The following is a 25,317-nucleotide window of genomic DNA, read 5'->3' as shown; positions in this document are numbered from 1 at the left end:
TCCCAATCTCTCATTCTTTCCTGGGCAGAGGGGATGGTGGCATCAAGCTCATGAGGTGGCTATGAGCAGTCCACTGTGAGTGAAACAGGGACATGGCAGGGAAAGAATGCTGAAAAGTGGGGGTGCATTTTTATGAGCACTGGGGTGCTTATAGCTGTATCGCTTCTTACAGTTGTAGAAAAACATTGTGGAGGTGAAACTCAGGAGGAGAAAGATTGAGATGGCCATACTGTCACCCTCTGTGTAAATTATGCGGTCACCTCTCGGTCCACTTTGGGGTCCTGTCGCCAGCCCTGGGGTGGTTCCTGAACTCCCGCATATCAATTTCTCTTCCTTCCTCCTCGGAGATAAAGAGCAGATCGCATCATCTGTGTGTTAGGGGTATCTTCTTGGACACTTGAGCCTGGAAGGGATACAGAGGCTCTTCCTACTGCATTGCAAGTCACTCTCCTGTCCCCAAGCATTTGAATTTCATCCTGCAAGGCAAGATGAGCACATGCACCCTGAGTGGAAGACCATGCCCTTTGTAAACCACATTTCGGGCATTTTCAGAGTGTGTATTAAAGATTGACTTCTCCCCATGGGTCAGTAGGGAAACCAGAGATTCTGCTCAGCCCTGATGTTAGGTGGGATCTGGGATGCCCAGACTTGGCACTGTTTTCCCATCTTGCAAATGAGCAGTCACTTTCTGCCTACCTTAACTTACTCATAGGAACTTTTGCTCACCAGAGTTTTAAGTCTGGAGAAGACTGCAGAATAAACCTTCCAGGTTAGTCCCCACGCATTGCTGATTAAGTCTGTAACTTCCCTCCTAGAAAGCAGCAGCTGTTGAAATAGAAGTTGGTGTAATCAGTAGGAAACACAGAGTTTTGGACGGCACCATTTGCAGTTTTCTGCTCCCTGGGCCATGTTAGCTGGGAGCTGGAGCTGTTTGTCCACTGTGTGGGTCTCTCCGGAGTGTCCCAAGAGAAAGCAGAGACTCAGGGAGAGGATGCAGAAACTTGTGCCGGATGGGGGCAAGCTGGAGAACTTCAGTATGTGACTTGTTCTTTTCCAAAATTTCTCTTTTCCCCTTATTTAATTTTTCCCCCAGAAAAACGTGTGATTTTATATGCTTTTCTCTGCATGTATTAAACAAATTGCACAGCTGAATAGCTGTTCTTAAAACCTGGACACTCACCAAAAAGAAGTTTGCCAGCACAGACAATTAAGCTTTCTTCTTTGAACAATGGAGTGACTGACTGGCACATTTGAAATGCGAGCGTGTTTTTTCATTCCACTGTTCATCCTTCAAGCTGATAAACAGCAACAATGGGAAACAGCTGGGACAGGAAAACATTTGAGTTTGTATTTTCAAAGCAAGCAAGAAAGAAACCCGTCAGTGTGGGCCAGATCCCTCTTCCGCCTGAGGGCCAGCCGGCATTTGGGGACGGAAAAATACTATACATATTTCTAATCAAACATTACATATTTATTAATGTGCAGCTGGTGCATTGTATTCTGAGGGTTGGTGGGGGGTGGCTCTCCCCCCCACCCCCACGCCACCCGCCTTGTTCCTCTAACGTGTCTTGTCTGGCAGGCTGGTATTGTTCTGTAACTGACATTACTTTAAAGAACCCGGAGCTGAGCGCATTCAATTAAGAGTCATGGAGACAATTACCCTCTGAGAGGTGTGGGGCTCTGTGATGCCCTCTGAGCCCCAGTTTCTGTTCTGGGAGTGGATGGGGTGCGCCGCGGAGGTATCTTAAGGCAGGTGCACCAAGGGCACTATATTGGGAAACATCCCAGTGTCTTCGCTGCCACCCCCACACTGACACTGGGCGCCTTCTACAGAGGCCATGGCTTCTGCCCGCGTGTCTGGGCTCTTTCTAAGCGTGGGAGCAAATTTATTTTGATGCTTATTGAAATTAAACTTGCTGTGCATTTCTTGGGAGCAAGGGTTGGATCTGTTCATTAGGTGGGGAGGCTCACCTTGTCAATTTCCATCGCGTGCTGGCACCAGCGATCACTTTATCATCATTTGTCACCAGCCTCGACAGGTTTTACTGAGCTCTGATTCCTCTCGGGCCCCGCTGTCATAACTTCATTGGTTTTATAGCGGCAGCTGAGTTCCCTTAGGTAATTGCCTTAATATTGGTAATACGCTAAATGTAAAGGAACATAGAAGAGAGGAGATAACATGAAACACCAGACACGACACACATTCCCGTTGCAGCCCCAGCCCCACCATAAACAAGGGCTCCCATTCATCTTTGGAAATCCCATTATACTGAGTAGGGAGAACGGCTCTGAGAGCTTTGAAAACCTGAAGTTGAGACTTCTGTCCCTCTGGCCTGATGGCCCAAATGATTTAGCACAGGAGGGTAAAAAGGGTTCTGGGTCAGGGATGGGGACACTTGGCTCCTGGGGCCCTTTTTCCCCCTTTGGGACCTCAGTTTCCCATCCTGTGTGTTTACTGAGATGGGCCAGCCAGAGGTCAAGGTTTTCATACTCAGTTTGGGGCTGAGCCAGGCAGCAGTAGAGCTAGCAAGAGGTCTGGTTTGGGACTTTGGCAAGCTGAAGGGCACAGATCTCTCTGTAGGGAAAGCCACCTGGGCATCCAAATGCTACCCTGGGCTAATGGAGCCCTGTAGGCTGAGAGGTTGGCATTTTACAGAGAAACTGGAACTTTGAATTTTTGTCGTCTGTTTTGATTTTTAGTGCTGCCACTGAATTAAAAAACCACTTTGTTGACAAAATAGCATGTCCGCTGGCTTTGATTCGTTATGATGAAGGTGATTAACGGTAACTAACATTCTTCGGTGCTGATTGAGTGCCAGGGACTGTGTTGGACTGGTTTCAGCCTTGAGGCAATGCTACACAGGTATGAATGCTGTCCCTGTTTTGTCTGCTCAGTGGGAAACTGGCCCAAGGTCACAGTCTCTGCTGATCAGGTAACTGACTTCTAGGAACTTGGAGACCTACCGGCAAGGGATCCTGGGCTTGTGTCTGAAGACAGATTTCCAACGTGTTACAATGTTCTGCTTAGAAAATAAATCCAGCTGCTGCTTAAAACACACCTGCTTTCTGGTGTTTCCCCCTTCTATGTTATTGTATGCTTTAAATCCATGTTTTCCTTCTTAGGTGTCAGGGGATACCCACGTTAGTTACTAAGTCGTTGAGCAGAAGGGTTGGCTTGGGATTTCCTAACTGTCTCACAGTCCCTTCTTTTCCAGCCTGGGGAACCGCCTCAGGTTACAGAACTGTGTGAGAAATCCCACCTAAGCCCTTCCACCTCCTGACTGGACAACTGCCTGAAACCTATTAGTCTTTAATAAGAGTGGGCTGTATGTTGGGTGAATTGGAAATTTGAATATAGGGTATTTTAAACAAGATTTTTTTTTTTTGGCCACAGACTGTGTCTGTTTCTTATTCTTATCACTAGTTGTCATTTTTAGTACATAATCTCATAGACCAACGGAATGTATGCATGCATGCTGCTATGTGACCCAGCAAGGTATGCACACACGTGTGGTTCTATACGCACATGCAACACATCACATGTGTCTACACACTTACACATGGGTTCATACATGTGCACATGCATGCCTCTCAATACACATATGACCACATGCAGACCAACATACAGGTAGGTGCTTTCACGTGGCTCAGCACACATGAACCACAGGCTCAATCTATACATGTGCACATGCTGTGTGTGACATGCTTACATGTGGCTTGACACACATGTGGCTCAGATAGTCCTGCAGGGTTGTGGTTTCATGGTTGTGTTCCTGGTGCTCCTGTGTCCTGCCCCAGCTTAGAAGTGATGAATGGAGACAGACAGACTGCTATCCCTGCCTCTCATGAGCCACCACAGGGGCTGTGTGACACTGGCTGATCCATTCCCAGCATAACGACGAGGGTGGACAATGTTCACTGACAGCATAACTGCCCGCAGGAGGAGTTTTAGGCTGTGACAGACTGCACCTGGGAAAGCCAATCCCAGTTTTGCAGGTGGGCGGAGGAAGGGAGGCAGAGGTTCTGGAGCTGGAGGTCAGCCACGCAGCAAGCGCTCTGTGGACCCACGCGTGTGTCTACGCAGACCATGCAGTACATGCTGGTCACTGTGAAGACCACTGTGGGATGGCTCTAGGAAGGAAGGAAACTCTCCCCATGCACCTACTCAGGTGCCAGTTGCCTCTGCTGGCTTGTTCTGGGCACTCACCAGTAGCAGGAATGGTGCAGTGTTGTCTTCCCATGAGTCCTGATTTGAGTTCTCTCCAGAACGGGATTGGCTTTTCTCCTTGGGGAAGCCTTGTGGAATGGGAGCTATTTTAACCTTCCACCCAGGTGTGCATTTCACTCCAGAGGCTTTGCAGATATGCTGTCCTTTCCTAAGAAGTGGCAGATTTTCAGGCTAGGGAAGGAGACAAGGTTGGGACAGTTGGCAGGGTGGGGGCAGAGGGCCCGCCTCTCAAACTCACTTTAAGGAGAGATGAAAGGAAGGGTTGGAGAGGAGAGAAGAATAATTAATAATAATAATAATAATAATAATAATAATAAAATTGCTGACATCATAATTCCAGCACTTACTTCATGACCATTTCTCTGCCAGGTGCTTTTCATACATAATTTCTAAGCTTGACAATGAACCATAAGCCATTATCTTTAATGTCCAGGTCCACTTCTCAGATACCACAACTGAGGTGCAGAGAAGCTAAATTGGTTCATGCAAATGTACAGTCAGTTTTGAAATCAGGGTTACATGATTTTGAAACCCTCTCCTACCCCCTGAAGACCCTCCTCCCTCCTGGCCTCCCCACCCTTAATATCTGGAGCCTACTTTCTAGAACCTGCCACTTGTTTCCTGGTTCTTAGGGATGGCAGAAAAGGAAACAGCTCCAGTGAGCAGCCTGCACCTCTCAGAATCCCCAAGGCTGTTCCTCGGTTTGGGGAGGGCAGGTCTAGCTTCCCAATATCGGTCATATGGAGAATTTGGGAGGCAGCCTCTGCCTGCCTCCCAGCCTTCAAGGTTATCCAGATAGCAGGCGCCTCCTCTGCGTGGAGGGGTGAGCAGATAAGGTCTGGAGGCCCAAGTTCGCGGGTTGTACCTGCATTATCATGGGCTTCCTCAAGCTTGGATGAATATGTAAATCTTGCTTGAAGCCTTCTTGTTCTGCAGTAACAGGGCCGCTGCCTCCAGTAGCAATTCTGAGGGTAAAATTGATTAATATTTGTTTTCAAAATGACACGCGGTGATGTATGGGCCCTTTTACAACTTAAATTAATACTTTAAAGAGATGAATGGTCTCTACAGAGGGTGTTAAAGTTCAAGCCCAGGGAATTTGCATATTTATATTACAGCCAACTGATAGTAATTGTGGGAACTGTCTGTAATGCCGTTCGTTTGTCATTTTCAGCGGGGTGTGCTTCTGCTGGGACCTCATTAAGCCCCAAGCCTCAGTCCCTCCAACTGGTAGGACACGGGCTGGCGGTCGGGGCACAATCTGCCTCTTGGTTTCCAGAAAGCAGAGTCCCCTCAGGCATAGGCACCTGCTTTGGGGGGCAGGGGCCCTGAGTCTATAGATTCAAATCCTGTTGGCCTATAAATCCCAACCGATGTCACCACAATGCAACTGCTTGGTGTTCGTGATCTCCATCACACTCCTGGAGGTTAACCCTGAGACAAAGGCTTGAGGCTCAGTGGCTTCTTTGGGAGGTGGCCCAGGAGGCAATGGTAGAAAAGAGAAGAAAGGCCATAAGAGGCCCACTACCAAGCAGGTGACCACTCCAGGCAATGGGGTACCATTTTGTCAGGCATCTTGGGATTGTCCAACCCGAGCTGGGAAAACAGGTATTGAGTGTTCAGCTGCATCTGTCATTGGCTTGGGGCCTCTCTCTGGGGTGTGAGATCCCAGCAACCTGACAACTGGCTCTCAAGTCCCCAGGGTAGAGTCCCAGGCCTTGCTGCTGGGCCTCATGGCCTGCACCAGAAAGGGGCGTGTGTAGGCAAGGCTAGCATGTCCCAGACAGCCTACCTTCTTCTTCCCTCAACCCCAGTCCCTAACTGTCCTCCTCTCAGCAGCCAGGCTGATCCTTTCGCAACATAAATCAGGCCAGGTCCCCTTCTCATCCAAAGCCTTCCTCAGCTCCTCTTTCTGTTTGGAGGAAAAACCAAACTCCTTGCCACAGCCAGGCCAGCAAGGTCCTGTGTGGCCAAGCCTCACTCCCATTCTCATCATTTACTGTTTCACCCTTTCTCCCTCTCCTGTAGTCACAGGGCCTCCTTGTGTCCCCTGGATATCCCACTCATGCTCCTGTTTCAGGGCCTTTGCACTCACCTCTTTCTTTGGAATGTCCCCACAGTTCCCAATTGACTAGACATGGCTCCATCCCTCCCTCACGCTTAAGGCATCTCGGGAGGCTCCCTTGCCCAGTCTGGTTATCGTTCCACTCCCTGCACTTTAGGTCTCCTCCCTTGTCATTTCTTCTTCATAGCCCTGCTCACCACCTAGCACACGGAACACTATTTGTTTCATTTACTGTTTATCTTCCCCTCTGGATAAGCTGCATGAGGGCAGGAACATGTCTGTTCCCTGCCATGTCCCTAGCACTTAGAACGGTCCCTCAGTAAACCAGACACAACAAATCTGTACAAAGTGAATGAAAGAAAGAAGGTGGTCATGGTGATGGCGTGGTGGCCCCCACTGCCAGAGCAGGACAGCCGGGGTCTGTCAGGCAGCCAGGGCAACTTCACAGTGCGTGACCCACACAGGGCCCCTGCTTAGCAGGCCCTGTGCTCAGTCAATGCTCTGCTGTAGCTGTCTGGAAGGTTTTGGAGACTGTGTTTTCAGAGCAGTTTAAGGTTCAGAGCAACATGGAGCAGAAGATAGTGCTATTTCCCATCTGTTCCCAATCCTCACACAGACTGAGCTGTCCTCATCATCAATGGAGGGTATATTTGTTACATTCAGTAACCACATTGACATGTAGTTATCACCCAAGTCCAAGTTTACATTATGGTTCATTGTTGATGTTGTGCATTCTGTGATACCTGTCCGCCATGTGGTATCAAACACAATGGTTTCATGGCTACGAGAATCCTTTGCACTTTGCCTATTCACCCCTCCCTTGGACCTGCCCCTTGGCAACCACTGACCTTTTATTTTATTTTTTTGGTGGGACTGGGGCTTGAACTCAGGGCTTTACACTTGCAAAGCAGGCACTCTACCACTTGAGCCACACCTGTAGTCCATTTTGCTCTACAAAATGTCCATTTGGAGATGGAGTCTTACAAACTATTTTTGCCTGGGCCTACCTCAAACTGTAATCTTCCTGCTCTCAGCCTTCCAAGTAGCTAGGATACAGGTGTGAGTCACTGGCGCACAGCACCACTGAACTTTTCACTGTCTCCGTAGTTTGCCTTTTCCGGAATGTCATTTCATGGGAATCATACAGTTTGTGGCCTTTTCAGACTGGCTTCTTTCACTTAGAAATGTATGTTAAAGTTTCTTCCACGTCTTTTCATGAATTAGTGGGTCATTTCTTTTTAGTGCTGAGTAATATTCTAGTGTAAGGATGTATCATAGCTTATTTATACATTTGCCTACCAGAGGACAATAGTTTTGACAGTTGTGAATAAATATGCATGTAAGCATGCATGTGCAGGTTTCTGTGTGGACGTGAGTTTTCAGCCCCTTTGGGGAAATGCCAAGGAGTGCAACCCCTGGACTGCAGGATAGAGTTGCTTACTTTCCAAGGAAACTGAGGACTGTCCTCCCCTGCTCCGCATCCTCGCCAGCACTTGGTGGCATTGGTGTTCTGAATTTTGGCTGTTCTGACACATGAGAAGTCTTTCTTATTGTTGTTTTCATTTGAATGTCCCTGACCAAGTGGGATGTGACATCTTGTCATATACTCACCTGCCATCTGCATGTCTTCTTTGGTGAGGTGTCTGTTAATGTCTTTGGCTATTTTTATTTATTATCTATCTATTTATTTTTGCAGTGCTGGGAATGGAACTCAGGACCTTGTGCATGCTAGGCAAGGACTCTATCACTGAGTTATACCCCCAGCCCCTGGCCCATTTTAATTTTTATTATGTTTTTCTTTCATGTAAGCTTATTTCCTCAAGACTAAAATTACAAAATTGAAAATCAATAGCCATTAATGAACTGTAAGAAAACATACCTCTTGCATGGTGGTGAATGGTGGTAATGAATAAAACATATAAACTTTATTTAACCAAAGTATCAGGTAAAGTCAATCAGGCACTTATATGACAAGAAAAACTGACCAGACAAAATTTTAAATGCTGTAGCTTGCAGCTGCAATTTCCTGGGCTGTGTTGCTGTGAAGATTGCAGCTCGTGCACAGGTGTGGATGGATGATCTGGACATTTTTCAAGTATCCTTTGACTACTACCTTATAGCACACATTCATTAAATTTGAAAAAGATGGAATTGACTATCCAGATATACTTCCTTTCTGTTGTTCTTTTTCTGAAGAGGTCATCTATAGAGACGATATGGTTCTGGCTCATGAATGATGCCAGGAGTCCAGCCCAGCCTCTGTTGGACACCAGGTTTCCTCTGCTCCTCTGATGAATCAGATGAGCTTTGGGCACTTGCTTAGAAAGTTCTCTGGGTAAAGACCTGCTCGCACTAGTAGTGCTAGTTGAGGTACTTGTCTGAGAACTAGATTTGCTTGAGGGCCGTACTGCCAATGTGCAGATGGGTGGAAACCGAGGAGAGTGTGAAGAGCAAGTACAGCTAGCCATATGTCCTCCCCATGCGGGGGGGGGGGGGGTCACTTGACTGACACACCCCGGCCCATTTTTGTTTTCATGTTGTTGAGTTTTAAGAGTCCTTTGTATATTTTGGATAACAGTCCATATCAGAATATCTTTTGCAAAAATTCTTCCAGTCACTGTTGGACCTTCTCATTTTCTGTGGCAGAGGTGTGCCTCTTAGAGGTGTTTGGGAACAGAAGAGCCCACCACGGACAGTTCCTGCCTAGGCGAAACCTCCTAAATAGTAAAGCAGATGCTTTATCTCTCACATGCCTTCAGCCACCACAGACCCAGGGTTTCACACACACGCACACACGCATATACATGCAAACACACACACACACACACACACATGCCCCGGTTCTCCACTGTTCCTCGTCTGCTGCAGGGCAATGCAATTTTGAGCTTCTCCCACCGAGGATTGGAGTCTGTTTGTTTCCCTACCTCTTGAACTTGTGAGTTGCTTTGGCCAATAGATTACAGTGGAACTGACATGAAGCAGATCTGAGTTCTCCTTGAATCTTGCCTGTGCCATGAGAACAAGCCTGTCTAGCTGGCTAGAGGATGAGAGGCTGCAGGGAGCAGAGAGGAGCAATGAATGGTGTTCTGACCCCGGTCACGGATGACCACAATGCAGCTGACTGCAGGTGCAGCATGGAGTCCACTGGACCTGGCTTGTGCTAGAACTTTCTGTTTGACCCACAGACTTGCAAATAATAATACATAGTCATTAGATGAGTCACTGAATTTGGGGTAGCTTGTAAACCCAATCGTGCCAACAGGTAGTTGACGCACAGTGTATATGGACCAAGCAGGTGTTTGTGCACAAGACAATGGGCACACATTTGCACATTCACACTCTTCCATTGCAGATCCCACCAGAGGATTGTATGGGCAGAGAAGGGGGCAAAGAGGGGAGACCTGGTCTCACCTCCAGGCTTGGTTGTCTAGGAAATCTGACCACAGTAAAGGAAACACGGAGTGTGAGTGTCATTGACCCTTGTCCTGCTTGCCATGTAGTCCCCTGCTTTCTGTAGAGAGTCTGGGTTGGTTCTGAGGGAGGCTGTGATGCCACAGTGGTGGGGGAGGGGATGCTGAGGTCAGAACCAGTAACTGAGAGGTTCAAGAAGAGGGTTTGAAGAGAAGAGACTGTGGCATGTGACAAGTTACGCTCTGGACTCCCTTTCAGGCCAATTTGGACAGGGTAAGCCAATCCTTAAGGGGTGAGGACTGCCCATGTCACCAGCTGGGTGGTGGAGTCCCCCATCTCATGCTGTAACCCCCTGTTTGTCCTTCAGCCCACTGACATTGATAAGTTGTTCAGGGAAGCTGCCCTGCAGGATGTCCACCATTCGGATTATCTGAGCTTCCTCTGGATTATATTCAGGCTACACTTGGGGTTGGAAAATTGGATGAATGCCATGCTGTGAGAGCATCTTTTAAGACTGTGGAGTCTGTGTCCTGGCAATGGACCGCTGGCTTAGACACAGCCTCTCCAGAGCATCTTCCTGTCCCAAGGCCTGGTGGACTTTTTCTTCTGCTTCTATTAACTAGAGTGATATGGTTGTGAGGTGGAGCCAAAGCCCAGGCTCAGAATCCAGCTCTAACACTTGCCCCATGGCCCTGGAAACAGCACGCAACATGGGGCATGCTCAACCCTTAGTCAACTCCTTGACTATGATGGGAATGATAGTTCCTGCCTCTTATGGTTGTAACCAAATTAAATAGGCTAATTCCTGTAATGTATGTGGATAGTATCTGAAATACTGGTAGTTACTGATGCCATTTACTAAATAGTTCTGGTTTCCTGCCTTGCAAAAGCATGATAGAGTAACACCTTGAGATGGGGACATGTGGCTATTGAGCCTGGTCAAAATTTATTTGTGGAAACCACTTATTGTTTGGAATCCAGCCTCTTCCTAGGCTGGATTATTTACCTGCAGGGCTAGGGCTCCCCCTTAGCTCCCCTCTGTCTGCCACAATGGCCAGCAACTTTGGAGCTGATGGCATTTTAAGTGACTCTAATAGAGTCACCTCATACCCTTCCTCCCAAGGCAACCTGCAACGAATAGCAGCATTCGCAAGAAATAAACCTTGGCTGTTTTTCTTTTCTTTTCTTTTTTTTTGGACAGGATCTTGCTGTGTAACCAAGACTGACCTTGAACTCGAGAGATCCTCCTGCCTCCAGCTACCAAGTGCTGGGATTACAGGCATTCGCCATCACCCCCAGCAAACCCAGGTTGTTTTAAGCCACCATGATTGTGGGGCTGATTGTTATAGCCTAATACAGTGCTACATGAATATTGGACAGTGTCACCATTATCATTCATGATAATTCCTTCCTCTCTCCTCCCCTTCCACCGCTTTCCTCCCTCCCTCCCTTCCTTCCTGTGGTGCTGGGGATTGAACTCAGGGCCTCAGGCATACTAGGTACTTCTCCTGCACTGAGCTATACCCAAGCCTGTACTCAGTTTCTCCTGTGTTGCAGTGATCTGCTCCTGTCCCCCCACCCTCTTCCCACCCCTGACCATGACTCTTGAGCCAGGCAGCTTTCAGTAAGTGATTGCTTAAATGTCACTGGAGAAATCTGAGTTATAAGCATCCATAAATGGCTTGGATTTGATTTTAGTATTTGCAGTTTCACAAATAATATAGAAACAACCATAAAAATAAAAGGGAAAAAAGCAATTGGCATTCCTTCTGAAACTGAAGACTCGTGTGTGCTCTGTCTGTCGTCGTGAGCGCATGCTTCCTGTTTGCACTCTCAGCCAGGCAGTGTTTTGTGTTCTGCTTTTTTCTCTACTTAAAACGCCACCAGGAGGACACATTTCTAATGAGTACACAAGATCTTTATTCTAGAGTCTGGTATATTCCATGGGGTGGGTAGACCCCTCAAGGTTTAGAGGGACTTTGAGTTTTTGGACATTTGAATATTTTCCAATTCTTTGCAATTTTGGCTAAAATAGTCATGGACATTTTTGCTCATCCCACTGTCCCCTCTTACACCAGACCCTATCAGGAACCTATGGATCTCAAGATGCTCTCAGATCCCCAAGTGAATACAACACTAACATTTAATGTCACCCTTCCCCTGCCCTCCAGGCACACTGAAGAAATATCTCAGTGAGAGCTTTGGTTACTAAGTGATTTAATTATGTTTCTAAAGTAAGTTCTGCACTTTCAAACTTTACCTAAAGTTTTATTTTCTCTTGACTGGGCCACCTTCTTATCTTCTGAGTCCTTTACAGACACAGCTTTACAACTTGCTTTTCCTGTTCCCCTCTAGAGCAATGGCCGGCTGGACATTTAACTCACTCCATTTCTGTTTGCTGATGCTGCCTGCCACTGCCATCTGTTCATTCCCGATTGTCTTTTTTCTTGGGATGCCTTGTGATGGAGAAAGAAGCTTGTGTATTTTCAGGAGAATGATGCTGTATGGATACGTGAGTACAGAGCTCCAGGACAGGCGCGCTGGGGACACTGTGGGGGGCACTGCTGCCTCCTACCAGGCAATGCCTCAGGGTGCCCTGGTCACATGGCAATTGCACCTCTTCAGGGATCCGTCCCAATCACTCCAGCAGGACCAGTGCAGGGCGTTTCCCAGCACAGTGTGCATGGGGAGGCGAGCGCTCGTCCGTGCCCCCCACACAACCATGAGCACTCTGAGCTCTGGGTCTGCTATGTCCCTCAGTGTCACTACACTCAGCTCAGAGCCTGCCCTCAGCAGATGCTCAATGACCACTTACTGAGTGAATCACTGAACAGAGAGGACACTTCCAGAAAGAAGGGTGCTGGACTGGGCTTTCACAGGTGGAGTCCAGGAAGAGAGCAGGGGGAGGCTTCTCAGTAGGACCTCGTTTGGCTGCAGTAGACATGGGTGAGTGTGCATCCTGGTTCCAGTTCTACTTGGGGTTAGGTAGAGGTCATTTATTCACTCAACAAATGTCAGTAATATGTACCTGGTTTTGTGCTAGGCACACAGGTTAGTCCTGTGGAGCTGGGACACACAATAGCTTGTTAATTCAGCCTGTTAAATGGTGAAAAGTGCTCTGGGAGAGAAGAAGCGACTGTTAGTCTTGTCCCACTCACCATTTATGTACCGGTTTGTGAAATGTTATACAGGGAAATATGAATACCTTGCACTGCAAAAACTCATACAATATAGAAATCCCGCAGGGACGGACACAGGACAGCACCCCCCTCCTCTCCAGCACGGCCCCAGCCCATAGGCCAAGCTCAGCCCTCCAGGCCACTCCTATGTGCTGTCAGCCACAGACAGCATTCGTATGTTGAGGATTTTCTTCCAACACAGATGTGGTTTGCTAAAGGAATTACTCGTGCGCTTTCATTCCATATTATAAGGACCACATTGCAACACCCAGACCCACCTTTCTCGTGGACTGCTGCAGAGAATTTCAGAGTAGGAGGCTTTGGAATTGAGTTCACCTCTGCCCAGTCAGCCTGCTTCTAGACAGGTGCAATAACTGATCACGGCCATGGCAGTGAACGCTCTTCTAACGCCTGCCTGTCGTGGGTACAGCCATATTCATTTGACCTTCGACGCTTCTCTAGGTTAAGTCCAGTGTTGTCCCAGTGAACAACTGTGTGACAAACAGCTATGTATTTTTAATACCAGTGTTTTTATTTTCATAATATACATCTCTAGGGGAGAGAGTGTCAGTTCAAATACTTCCTGGCTCAGCTAGACTGGAGCGAGGGTACTCATTTCTCCACAGCTTCTCGGCACATGTCACAGTTAAAACTTTTCCAGTCTTGGGGTTAGGCATGGTGGCTCACATCTCTAATCCTAGTTACTCAGGAGGCACAGAGTCCTAGGATTGCAGTTCCAGGCCAGCCTGGAGGAAAAAGCCTGTGAGATCCCATCTCAACCAATAAAAACAGGCCTGGTGTCGCGTGCCTGTCATCCCAACTACTCAGAAAATGTAAATACAAGGATCGCAATCTGAGGTCAGCCTAGGCATAAATGGGAGATCCTATTTAAAAAAATCACGAAAACAAAAAGTGCTGGGGGCATGGCTCAAGGGGCAGAGCATCTGTTTAGCAAACAGGCCCGGAGTTCAAACCCTAGGTTTTTTGCCAGTCTGAAAGATGAAAAACAATCTGTTTCATCTGTTTCCTTTGACCCTTTGGGTTTGCGCTCCTGTGATTTGCTTACCCATGTTCTTATTCCAATTTAAAAATCAAGAATAACCCCTCTATTCAAAATGGCTTGCTGGGACATTGTAAAAGTTAACCTTCTCCCTTCATTGCAAGCATTCCTTCAATTCTATCGATTGACTTCATCCCATGCCACAGAAAAGTTTAAATTTTTATGCCATCTAAAAGCTTTTCATGATAAAAATTATTTTTGTCTTATAGATTTGGGGCTTTTTGGATCCAAGAAAATCATCTGTATTAATCTTGGTGTGATTAAAAAAGAGCAGAGGAATTGAAGACTGGTAGTTTTGTTATGGTGTGTTTGTGCAGTTAACCCATTCTGGTGTAGGGCTACTCAATATTATAATAATAATACATGAAATGCATTTTTTATTCAGGTCTTGCTATGTGTCAGGTTGTGTGGATAAGACCAGCAAACCCATCAAAACGCTCTGTGAAGTGGATGCTGTTATTATTTCCAATTTTTAAATAAGAAACCGAGACACAGAGAAGTTAAGGAACTTTCCCTAGACTGTGAAGCAGGTGATGGCAGGGCTGACTCTGAACCCTGGCTCCCTGTTCTAGAGCCTGAGCTCACACCCTGGGGTGGTTAGCTGCAGGGGAAGGCTGGGATCCGCTCAGCCTCTGAAACCCACTCTGACATAGGACAGGCCAGTCCATGTGGGCGGGAGCCCAGGGTGGGTTGTGTGGGTTCCTCATGGGCACCTGGGGAGGCTCTGCTAACAGTGGTGGTGGGAAGGAACACTTACCACGGCATGGGGTGGCTGTTGGTCCAGAGGCAGAGGCTCTGGGTGGGGACACTGCATTTGAGACTTACAGCTGGATAGACATCACTGCCTGGGGCTGCTGGCAGCCTATGCCCTACCTGCTTGTGATGGCTAATTTTATGTGCCAGTGTAACTGGGCCACGTGGAGCCCAGATATTTGGTTAAAATCATTCTGGGCACATCTGTGCAGGTGTTTCTGGATGAAATTAATGCTTGAACCGGTAGACTGAGTAAAGCAGATTGCCCTCCCTGATGTGGGTGGCACTTGTCCAGTCAGTTGAAAGCCTAAGTAGAACAAAAACACTGACTCTCCCCTAGGTGAGGGCTTCTCCCACAGACTCACTGCTCAAGGACTTCGTCTGCACCATTGGCTCTTTTGTGTCACTAACTTGATGGCTTACACTGTGGACTGGGATTTGTCACTTTTGGTAATTGTGTGACTAATTCCTTACAATGAACCATTCTATCTATTATCGTCTATCTAGCAGTCGTCTACCTACACAGTATGCAATGTGTTATTTAATCACCCATGTTCTGAGAAATGCATTGATGTCTTATGAGACACTGTGGTCCATCATTGACTGAAATGTGTTGTGGTGCCTCGCTGTGTGTGTGCACGCTTGTGTGTGTGTGTGTGTGTGTGTGTGTGTGTGCGTGCATGTGCATCCACACATGTGCACACTCCTCACCCCCATTGATTCTTTCTCTGGAGAACCCTGACCACTACTGCACTGGACTGAAGCTGTTTTCCGGGCTCCAGGGATGGTGTGGAGGGGAAGAGGCTCTTGTTCTGAGGGGATGAGCATCTGTAAAACTCCTTTTTCTGCGGGGCAGGACAGCTGACTTACAGAAGCAAAGCCTTTCTTCTGGCAGCAAGATGAGAGACTTGGACTAGATGTTGCTAAGGGCTTCCAGGAGGTGACTCACACAGTCAAGGCAAAGGGTGAGAGGTCAGTTTGCTTGAGTATGTGAGTATTGTGGAAGAGGGCTGAGCCTGGATGAAATGCTCTTTCCAGAGCTTTCCTGGGTCTTTGAGAAGCAGCAATTGTTGCCCCCCAATAACGTGACTCCCCGGAAAGACTCATGTTTCCTTCTGCTGCTCAGAACCCAGAGGGGCTGAGGGGCTGTTGGGTCATGGCCTGATGAGATCACAGGGCTCGAGTGGCCCCTGGACAGACCCCTCAGTGTTTGGCTGTTGTGGACAGAGATGGACGCTCCCTCTCTCCCTGCAGTGGCTGCTCTGGACAGCTTGGAGGTGCTGGGGGGGACCAAGGGAGGGACGGGGTTTTCACATTCGCGGAGCGAGGACTCTGCTCCAGGCTGGGCGCTGCTTTTCTTCCAGCCAGAATGTGACTCCTCATGCTGACACCTCAGGAGGTGTGGCTGTCACCGTTTAGAAATGCATGGAATGCTTGCTCCTTGCAAGATGGCTGCAGGACACAGGGGTATGCACAGCAGAGGGTGGAGCTCCCGCCTCCATCACCGCCCATATCATCTGTGTAAGCATCCTGAGTGCACCACAATGTGTACAGAAGGACACACAGACACGTAGGGGGTTTGTAAAAGAATATACATGACAAAAACTATTTGACCATCATCACCATCTGTCCCCACAATCCTTCCATTTTGCCCAACTAAAACTCTACCCATTAGACCGTGACTCCCCTTTGGCCTTCTGTCCCCAGCCCTTGAGTCCGGCCGCACTTGGAACCTCCCATAAATGTCATCACGTAATACTTGCTTTTTGGTGCCTGGGTTATTTCACTCAGCACGATATCATCTAGGTTCATTCATGTTGGTGCATTGTTTCAGAATTTCACTCTTTTTCAAGGTTGAGTAATATTCAATTCTGTGGGCATGCCACATTTTAAAATCCATTCATCCATTTTGGACATTTGTGTTGTTTCCCTCTGGTGGCTGTTGTGACTGATCTGCTATGAACTTGAGTGTGCGGAGATCTGTTTGAGTCCCCACTCTCATTTCTCCTGGGTGGACCCAGAAATGGGATTGCTTCCTGTGGTAATTCTATGTCTGGTATTTTTGAAATCTACATACTATTTTCCATGGCAGCTAGTAAACCACTTTTCAGCAGTGCATAAGGAAAGTTTCTGATTTCTCTAACACTTGTTAGTTTCTGATTTTTTTGATAGTAGCCATCTTAATACATATGACATAGCAACATGGGGTTTAAAAAACTTTTTATTACGTATGTTTAATCTATATGATATGGCGTTTGAAGATATATATGAGTGTCTATTATTTTTAAATGTATATTTATATACAATATATTAATATATTTAACATATTTATATATTATACATATATTTAACATATCATATTTACATAATATTTAATATATTTGTATAATATCATATAAATATACTTAATATATTTATTACATTATATAATATTTAATATATTTATATAATATTATATTGTATATTATATTATACAGTATTTAATATATTTATATAATATTATATCATATATTATATATACTAAAATTGTCAGACTGGGCCACCTGTGTCATGCAAGCTGCTCCCTGTCCCAAGGCCTAGACCTCTGCAAGCCCTTTTTACACCACATAACAGAGCCCAGGTCTGGGATCAGGGCGCAGAGATCTTGAGGCACATTACTCTGCTGGGTTCTGAATGCCTTTCCGGCTCATGCCCATGGGGCAGGGGGTGATGGTGAATGTTGGTAGGACAGTCAACTGGAACTCGCCCCTTTGGTCTGACTGTGTGACCTGGGCTTTCTTACAACATGGTGCCTGGGTCCTGAGGGGCAGAAGAGGGGTGAGTAGAAGCCACACTTACTCCTTGGTGACTTTCAAGACAGACAGCCGTGAAGTTCAGACTCCAGCTCCTCCAGCTGTGACTGGAAGTGACAAGATTCTTCCAGAGCACAAGGGAGTAGACAATCTGCCACACTGCCTGAACGGTATAGAAGTGACAAGAACAATGTTGATCCAGTTCTTCCAAAGGTCTGTCTGACTCGGTTCTCATCCTTTTACCTGCATCATTTTCATGGCCACCTGCAGAATACACACTGCCATTATCCACATGCACAGGTGTGGAAACTGAGGCACAGCAGGGCCCTAGAAAGGGCTCAGGTAGCAGCCAGATCCGGTGACCAGCTCTTTGAGGAAGAAGAGTGGCTGGGGTTCAGGGGAGGGATGACCAAGCTGGGAGCAATAGTTCTCTGCCTGAGCCAGGTTTTGGAGGACAGATGGATCAGGTCTGCGCCCAAGGTGAGCATGGGAGGTGTGAGTGCATTGGTAGAGGGTAGAGGAAGTGGTGGGCATGGGGGACACACAGTACAGGCCACGAAGGAAGTTAGGCTGGGACATGTAGAGGTTCTGCAGTGGCACTGGGGAGCTATGGCAGTGTGAGAGCAGGGCCGATGGTGGGAAGGAATTTTGCGCTCTGGAGTGTTAAGTCTTGGGGGGAAACAGCAGCTGAGGTGGACCCCTGGCTGGTCTGAAGACACATCTTTATCTTCACGCCATTCTTGGAGGGAGGAGAGTGCTCTGGGCTCCTGAGGGCTCACACGGCCTGCTGAAGGCCAGTAGGGAACCACAGTGAGCTGGAGAGCTGGATTGCTGGAACCCAGCCCTGGGGTCTCTCCCTCTCCTGCTTGGCCTCACTGTGGCAGAACACAGTGTTGCTCACTTTGGAGGCTGGGGTAAGGGCTCTATGCATCCACCAGGCTTTGCACGGTTCTCTCCTCTACCTTAGGTCTGAGCACCTCTTACTGCGGAAGACATTGAGGCACTGAGAATCTGAGCCCCCAGCCTCTCCAGGCTTTGGGGTAGTCAGTGCACTGTATTCCCTGTGGAGCCTTCTGCTGCTGAACTGAAGCACTAAGTCAAGTACGCACACTGGCCTTGGTTCTCGTGGACTTTGGAGCAATCAGATCCTGCCTCAGGTGTTTGGCTGGGGACAGTCTGGGCTTTGCAACTATGTGCCTGGGACCGAAGCTCCTCCACTTACTGTGTAACCTTGTGACCTTAGCTGTGTGACCTTGTGCAAGTTGCTGCTTTTTTCTGTACCTCAGTTTATCTGTAAAATGAGACTAATAAAGTGTTCACCCCTGGGATTGTGCAGGATGGAGGGGATGGTGGGCACAACGTGGCCCAGGCAAGAGCTCTGTATTGTGTTAGGAAATGTAAACACAATTAGAAATATAGCAGAACCCAGTGGCTTAGACAAAAGGTTTTGCAGATTGATCCGTGCTATGTGGTCCTGGGCAGGTTTGATTGCTTGAGACTGGATTTCCTTATCTGCACAGTGGGGATGCTGGGGGGAATAAAGGTGGATGGCAAGAGGCAGCTGAAGCTGCAGAGTGAGCCCCACAGACACCCCCAGGGCAGGGAGGGTGGCGGGATTGGCCCTGCTGGTGGGGATCCATTGCACACTCTCATTATGGTGGTGAGCAGGTGCTGGGGACCTGGGGACTGGCTCAGACTGCTGACTTGGCCTGCAGGGTCCCACTTGCCTTCCTCTGGGATATCTGAGCCAGGGACCAGGGAACTCAGGATCTGGCTAGAGTGTGGCTCTGATGTCCTGCCTGGGAGGCACACTTGGGTTTGGGTTTTCTATTTCCACCCCCACTCCCTAGCGCCATGTTCTCCACCTCTGTGTCCTTCAGACTGGCTCAGCCTCACCTTCAAACTTTCAGCCACATCCTATGAGCTGCCAAAGGCCTCTGCTACTTGTCCCCTGTCAGCCCTACCTGGCAGACCTTGCCCTCTTTCCCTAAACCTCACTCCCAGCTTAAGACTGGTGGCTCAGCAAGTGCCTTCACATATGTCCCTGTTGGCCCCTCCTCCTCTTTGGAAGGACTGATTCCTCCAGCCTCCTTGTGATTCTGGTGGGTCTGACGTCAAAGGGCAGATCATGTGACTCCAGTGGGCAAATCAGAACACTTTGCCTGCCTGGAAACAGATTGGTCTAGAACTGCACACGTGATTGAAAGAGGGCCAATCAGAGTTCCTTGGTGGGGATCGCCGGGGAGGCTGGAAGAGAGAGGATCGTCTGAGATCAAAAGCTGCAAGACTACAAAGACCATCCTTCCCATGGCTTTGGGCAAGCCTGCCTAGGATTGATGACAGTGAGGGAGACAGGAAGTTCTCATGGACATTGTTGGAACGTCTACATCCAGCCATGCCTGAAGGTGGTGTTGGGCTGCCAGTTAAATGGTCAGTCAACTCTCTTTGCTTGAGCCAGTTTGAATTGGGTTCTATTACTCTCCACCCAAAGAGTCCTGGTGGCTCTGAGCCACATTTGGTGTCCTCCACCCACCATCCACCTATCCGTGGGCACCCAGGCATCTCCCTTTCTGATCTCACTCCTTTCCATCTCCTGATTGTTCACTACAATTCAAGCTTTTAATCTACTTCTTGCCAGTGGTCACTGAAAGCAGGGAAGGGGCTGAGGGAAGGAAAAGCAATGAGAAGGGGGTGGGCAGAGGTGTGTCATTGGAACCTGAGGACCCAAGGATCCAACCAAAGCAACCATACTGATGAGCACAGTCCTGTTAGCCAGCTTAGAGAGAAGAGAATGGGCACAGAGAGGTCAAGTGACTTGTGCAAAGTCACACAGCTAGGAAGTGAAAGTGGAATTGGAATCTGGGTCCTTTGACTTTTAGCTTTGTTATCACAAAATCTCCAGCTGTCAGAAAAAGTCTCACTCAGGCTTCTTATTATGCAGATGAGAAAAGCACACAGCACGAATAGAAGAAAGACTGGGTTCTTGTCTCCCGAGTAGGGTGGTGATTTTGGGGGTGTGCTGTGTAAGTGTGAACGTGTGCACACATGTAGGCCCACACCCTCCAATGCAGTCCTCGGATGACTAAAACCACTCTGGGTGATGGACTGAACTAGAGGCAGGTACATAAAGAAAGGCTCTTCCATAAAATACTTTAAAAATAAGCTAGCACTGCGTGGCTTTCACTGCAGATTTGACCCTCCCCCCGCCCCCTCCCACCTTGTCCCCGCTAAACCTGTCTCCTAACCATCGCGTTCTGCCCTGACTTCCTGACACTTCCACTTCCTGGACAGCAGCTATCAGTGTTCTGCTGGAGAGACCAGAGTTTTGCTCCCACTCCCACCTCCCCCACCATCAGGAGATTCTGGGCACTGCTGGTGGCGGCCTAACCTGAGGACCATACTGTCCTCTCTGTCTCCGTCATGCACTGCCACAAGCACCTCCTACAGCCCCAGAGCTGTTCTGGGTCAGATTTGGCTCTCTAGTCCTCTGCCTGTCCCTCAGCTCCACAGGTCCCTGGGTCCAGCCACCTGTCTGCAGGGACCAGCCAGTCACCATCGCCACAGGACCCAAGAGCCTTGGTCCCATCGCTCTGTCTCTTCTTTCCTGTTCTTTGCCCACCTAAGGCTCTGCCAGGTGAGGGAGTGTCAGCCTGTGGCTTTTCTGTGGTCATTCAGCTTCCTGGGGTGCCATGGGCCAGTTGTTTCTGAGGTGGCCTCCCTTCCCTTCCTACCACCCTTGGAAACAGAGCCAAAGTTTCCAGTGGGCTTTCTCTGAATCTGAAATTATCTGACTTCGTTATGTCATTAGAACGAGAACACCAGGGCACACTAAGGACAGAGGGGCAGTTTGACAAGTGTCCCACAAGACAAAGCCTGGGCCTCAGAGTTGGCAATCACTTGCCTCCCTCCCCCTTTACCTTAAAATATGAACAATGGGGACTTTTGTGGGGTTTGTCGCTTCTGCCGGGGCCCTTCTGAGTCACTGTATATTTTTATGTGTTCAGTAATATACAGTGTGAGTCATTCTGCAGCTTGGGGGTATTTTGGGACTTGCTCTGGTTTACTTACAATTGCAGAAAAAAATCAAATATTACAGAGGTGATAAAAAATACAGCAAAGTCATATGACCAAAGCCACCATGTGTCCAATGCTGGGGCCAGGAAGAGTGCCGGGTATGAGGTCACTGGTGAAGGGTCTTGGGCTGAGTGTCAGCTTGACACACTTTTGATGGTCAGATAAGGGGGTGATTATCACATCCCTGAGACATTCTGTGTCAAGGCAGATAGGATCAGCCTTCTTGGGCGATTCCCAGGAGCCCTTGGAGGACAGGAAGGGTCGTCCCAGCCACAGCTGCTTCTAGAAGATGCCCTGTGTTGGAGGAGGGGAGAGGGCAGGTGAGGGGTGTGATGTGTGGGGCAGAGGATGAAGAGAAATATGCAAAGGTCTTTCCTCAAATGATCCGAGGCTTCTGCTGACTCTGTGTCGCTCTGAGCCCCCATCTCGAGAACCCATGGGCTAACTTGACTAATAGTAACGAAGAAAGTGAGTCACAATTGACAGGCTCTTGAGAGATTACATAACACGTAAATCCCCTAAAACAGGGACAAGTAGCACCTTCCCCACTTGAACCTCCCCTCTGCCATTCTGCTGCCTCCTTTGGGCAGCACACCTTGGACCAGCCATGCCCACTGTAGGCCTCAGTCTTCCCCATCTGTAACCTTCACCTAGGCAGTTAGTAAAGACTGGTCCAGCCTGGAGCCTTGACTTCTCCAGCAGGTGTCTTTTGTCAGACTCTGGAGACCAGGACCCCTGCCCCTTTGGGAGCCCCGGCCGGCGGGAACCCAGGGCAGGTCCTAGGGAGAGAGGAGTGGCCCAGGTACCAGGGCTTTCTGCCTTAATTTCATTCTGAGCACATGTCTACCTCTCAGAGCTGCGGGGCCTGTCTCTTTCTATTAGCTTAACAAGCCCTGGTATTAATGAGATTGCTCTATAATTGAACCTTTTCACGGGTCCCTCGGTAATGAAATTATGCTAATTTGCATTCAGCACCACCAGGCATCCATCACGCGGGATCGGCCGGGAGCGGCCGGTGAGGCGGCGTGAATGCGCCGCTAATTATCACCGAAATGAACAAACCCAGCAGTATTATTTCATCTTCTGTCCCCCCTTTCCCCAAACCCTCCTCCCCCTGGCCCATCTACATTTTTTGTCTTTTCATCCATGTGACTGGTGGGCCAGGGTGGGGTGGGGTGGGAGGGCACAGGGAGGCTGGGCCTCTCCACTGTGTGGCAGCATGGACCAGGGAACAGGGCTGTGGACACTGTGGGCTGGGTGCCTGAGGATGGGGACGTGCGGCTGTGTGTACACACGTGTGTGTGTGTGTGTGTGTGAAGCCACACAGCCTGCGTTGGTGTCTGGCTGGGTTTCAGGGTGTGCAAACACATCCACCCTTGTGCGTGTGGCAGGGTGGTCAGGGTGTGCACCTGTGTGTGCATTTGTGCTATCTAGGTGCAAGCATACACCTGTCTCTGCAGCTCTTGCCTGTCTGACAGTGTGGGAATGTGTGGGAATTTGGGGTCCAGTCGCTCTCTGGCTCAGGTTCTTGGTGTAACTCTGGTGTGTGCCTGATAAAGTGTGTATGAGTCCGTGTGTGCATGGCTTTGTGAGTACAGACTGGCTTGAGTAGGAACCTCCACAGCTGTGCCTCTGCAGTGTGTGCACGTGTGTGCATTTGTGGTGCTGTGTGTCTACAGGGGTGGGGTGTCTCTGTTGGTGTGAGTGGTGGGCCAGTGTGTGTCCTCTGTGCCATGTCAGTGTTCAGATGTGTATGGCCACATGTGAGGGTCACCCCACTTCCTTGGATAATCTAGTGACCTGAGAATCGTGGCTTGCTGAAGACGGCCACACTCAGAGTGCCCGGCAGTGAAGCTACAGGTGCAACCACAACAAGGGGGCTAGAGGACTCCCTCTTCCCAAATCTTCCTAGGAACCAAGAATAATTGACACTGGTTTTTCTGACCATGTCTGGAATGGGGGACTGAAAGAATTTTATTTGATTTAGAGAAACAATTTCATGCTCCAGGCTAACCTGAGCATGTACGTGAGACAACTTGGGGCTTCAGTGGGACATTTGTTGGGTGCCCGCCATGCCAGGCTCCAATGGGCTGGAAGGGAAAGAGGCCACAAGAACAGGGACAAGCCTCCCAATGAGAACTTGTCTTATCCGTGCCACCAACGAGCCACAGACTTTGGGTGAGGTGCTTACCTTCTGCAAGACTTAGTTTTCCTGGCTAGAAGATGGGAGTGTGGGAGACGCGGCTGGTTGAACTTCTGGGATGGCTTCTGGCAGTGGCGTCGAGGCTCTAAGAGCAGTGACTAGGTGAAGCTTCTGGCAGCCTGTGATGGATAAAAGACTGGGTTTTGGAGTTAGTGGCCTGGGATGGCAAATAACTTGCTTAACTTTCCTGAGCCTGTTTTGCTTCTCTGAAACCCGTATGCAGACCTATGTTACCACATGTTGGTGTTGAGGTGAAGATGGGATCAGTGAGGGGCCTGTAGATGATTAATGAGTGACATATGAAAAAAATTATACATACATATTAAAATTAATCGTATGATTTACTGTGTGCTATGTAGGAATATAGCACACAGTAAAGTGTTCAGTGCTTTTTCTTATAAATTCCATATTGCCAATTGATGCTCCTGAAATACTTCTGTTGATACTTTTTTTTCGGACTCTCTTGTCTGTGGACAAGCCATGGCAGCAACGGGTGAATGAGTGCAGTTCTGATGTGAATGTTGTTATTTTCATTTTCATTAATGAGACAAGTAAAAATAAAAGTGAAACAACTAAATTATATGCCAACACCTCACCCACTGCCAAAGGAGGGAGAAACTTCTTACTGAATTTGAATATGGGCAAAATATTTTCCGATGCTTTGCATCACTTTTTAATATAATAGCTTTAGATGTCACACCTCCAAGTTTAACGTGCACTGCTAGCACATTCTCTCCACTAATTTCGTAAGTCTATGTAACGAACCAAACAATAAGCCAAGCCTTGTTTTGTGGTGTTGGCTGGTTTCCATGGCGTATTCTCCCACTGTGTCCAGCTTTGAACTACGAACGTGGTACCAATGAACCTGGAGTTGGGCAGAGATGCCGGCAAGCACGTGGTGTGCAGTGTCCCCCCACGAAAACTGACTCGAGGTAAACAGCCTCACAACACAGACAATAGTGAAATAATTAGGAAGTAACAAGCTTTGGGAATGACTAGCTTTATTTTCAATTTAATTTTTAATGGTGAATGTATCTAACAACCTACTCACATTTTTCTTAGGAAATTAACAATTGACTATTGCAAACTGGTATGAGCAACTCTAGCACAGGTATTGAATGAAATAAAACAATGCAGTCCCTCAGTAGGAAGTAGCACATTAGTGTTTCTTGTGCCCATCAGCAGTAGTGCTGACACTGTGTAAGCAGTGTTTTATGAGCAGTGCTCCTTCCTACCATCACACGCACTGCAGCAAGGTGATTTATCCAGTTCCCACATTTGAATAGAGTTCATCATCCCCTATTTCCCAGAAGAATGAGTGTAAAATGTATGAAAACCCTGTGGATACTGTGTTCTGGAAACTGGATAGGGCCAGGTAGAGCCATCCAAGTGTGTGTGTGTGTGTGTGTGTGTGTGTGTGTGTGTGTGTTTCACAAATCTTTTTAAAATGCTGAGCTGAAACGTCAGACGCTGAAATGCCCACATGCAGCTTTATGGATTTTGACAAGGGTGTACCTAACATCCAGTCGAGACACACAACATGTTCACCAGC

General features: G+C 48.2%; 1 pseudogene; it reads right to left on the bottom strand.

The window, feature by feature from the left end:
* Positions 1–8,423: 8,423 nt before the first annotated feature.
* LOC141417218 (cyclin-dependent kinases regulatory subunit 2 pseudogene) lies at positions 8,424–14,708 on the bottom strand (annotated as a pseudogene).
* Positions 14,709–25,317: the final 10,609 nt, after the last annotated feature.

Source organism: Castor canadensis, chromosome 15 (genome assembly GCF_047511655.1).
Source record: "Castor canadensis chromosome 15, mCasCan1.hap1v2, whole genome shotgun sequence".
Lineage (NCBI taxonomy): Eukaryota > Metazoa > Chordata > Mammalia > Rodentia > Castoridae > Castor > Castor canadensis.
This window is presented reverse-complemented; position numbering and strand designations above follow the sequence as displayed.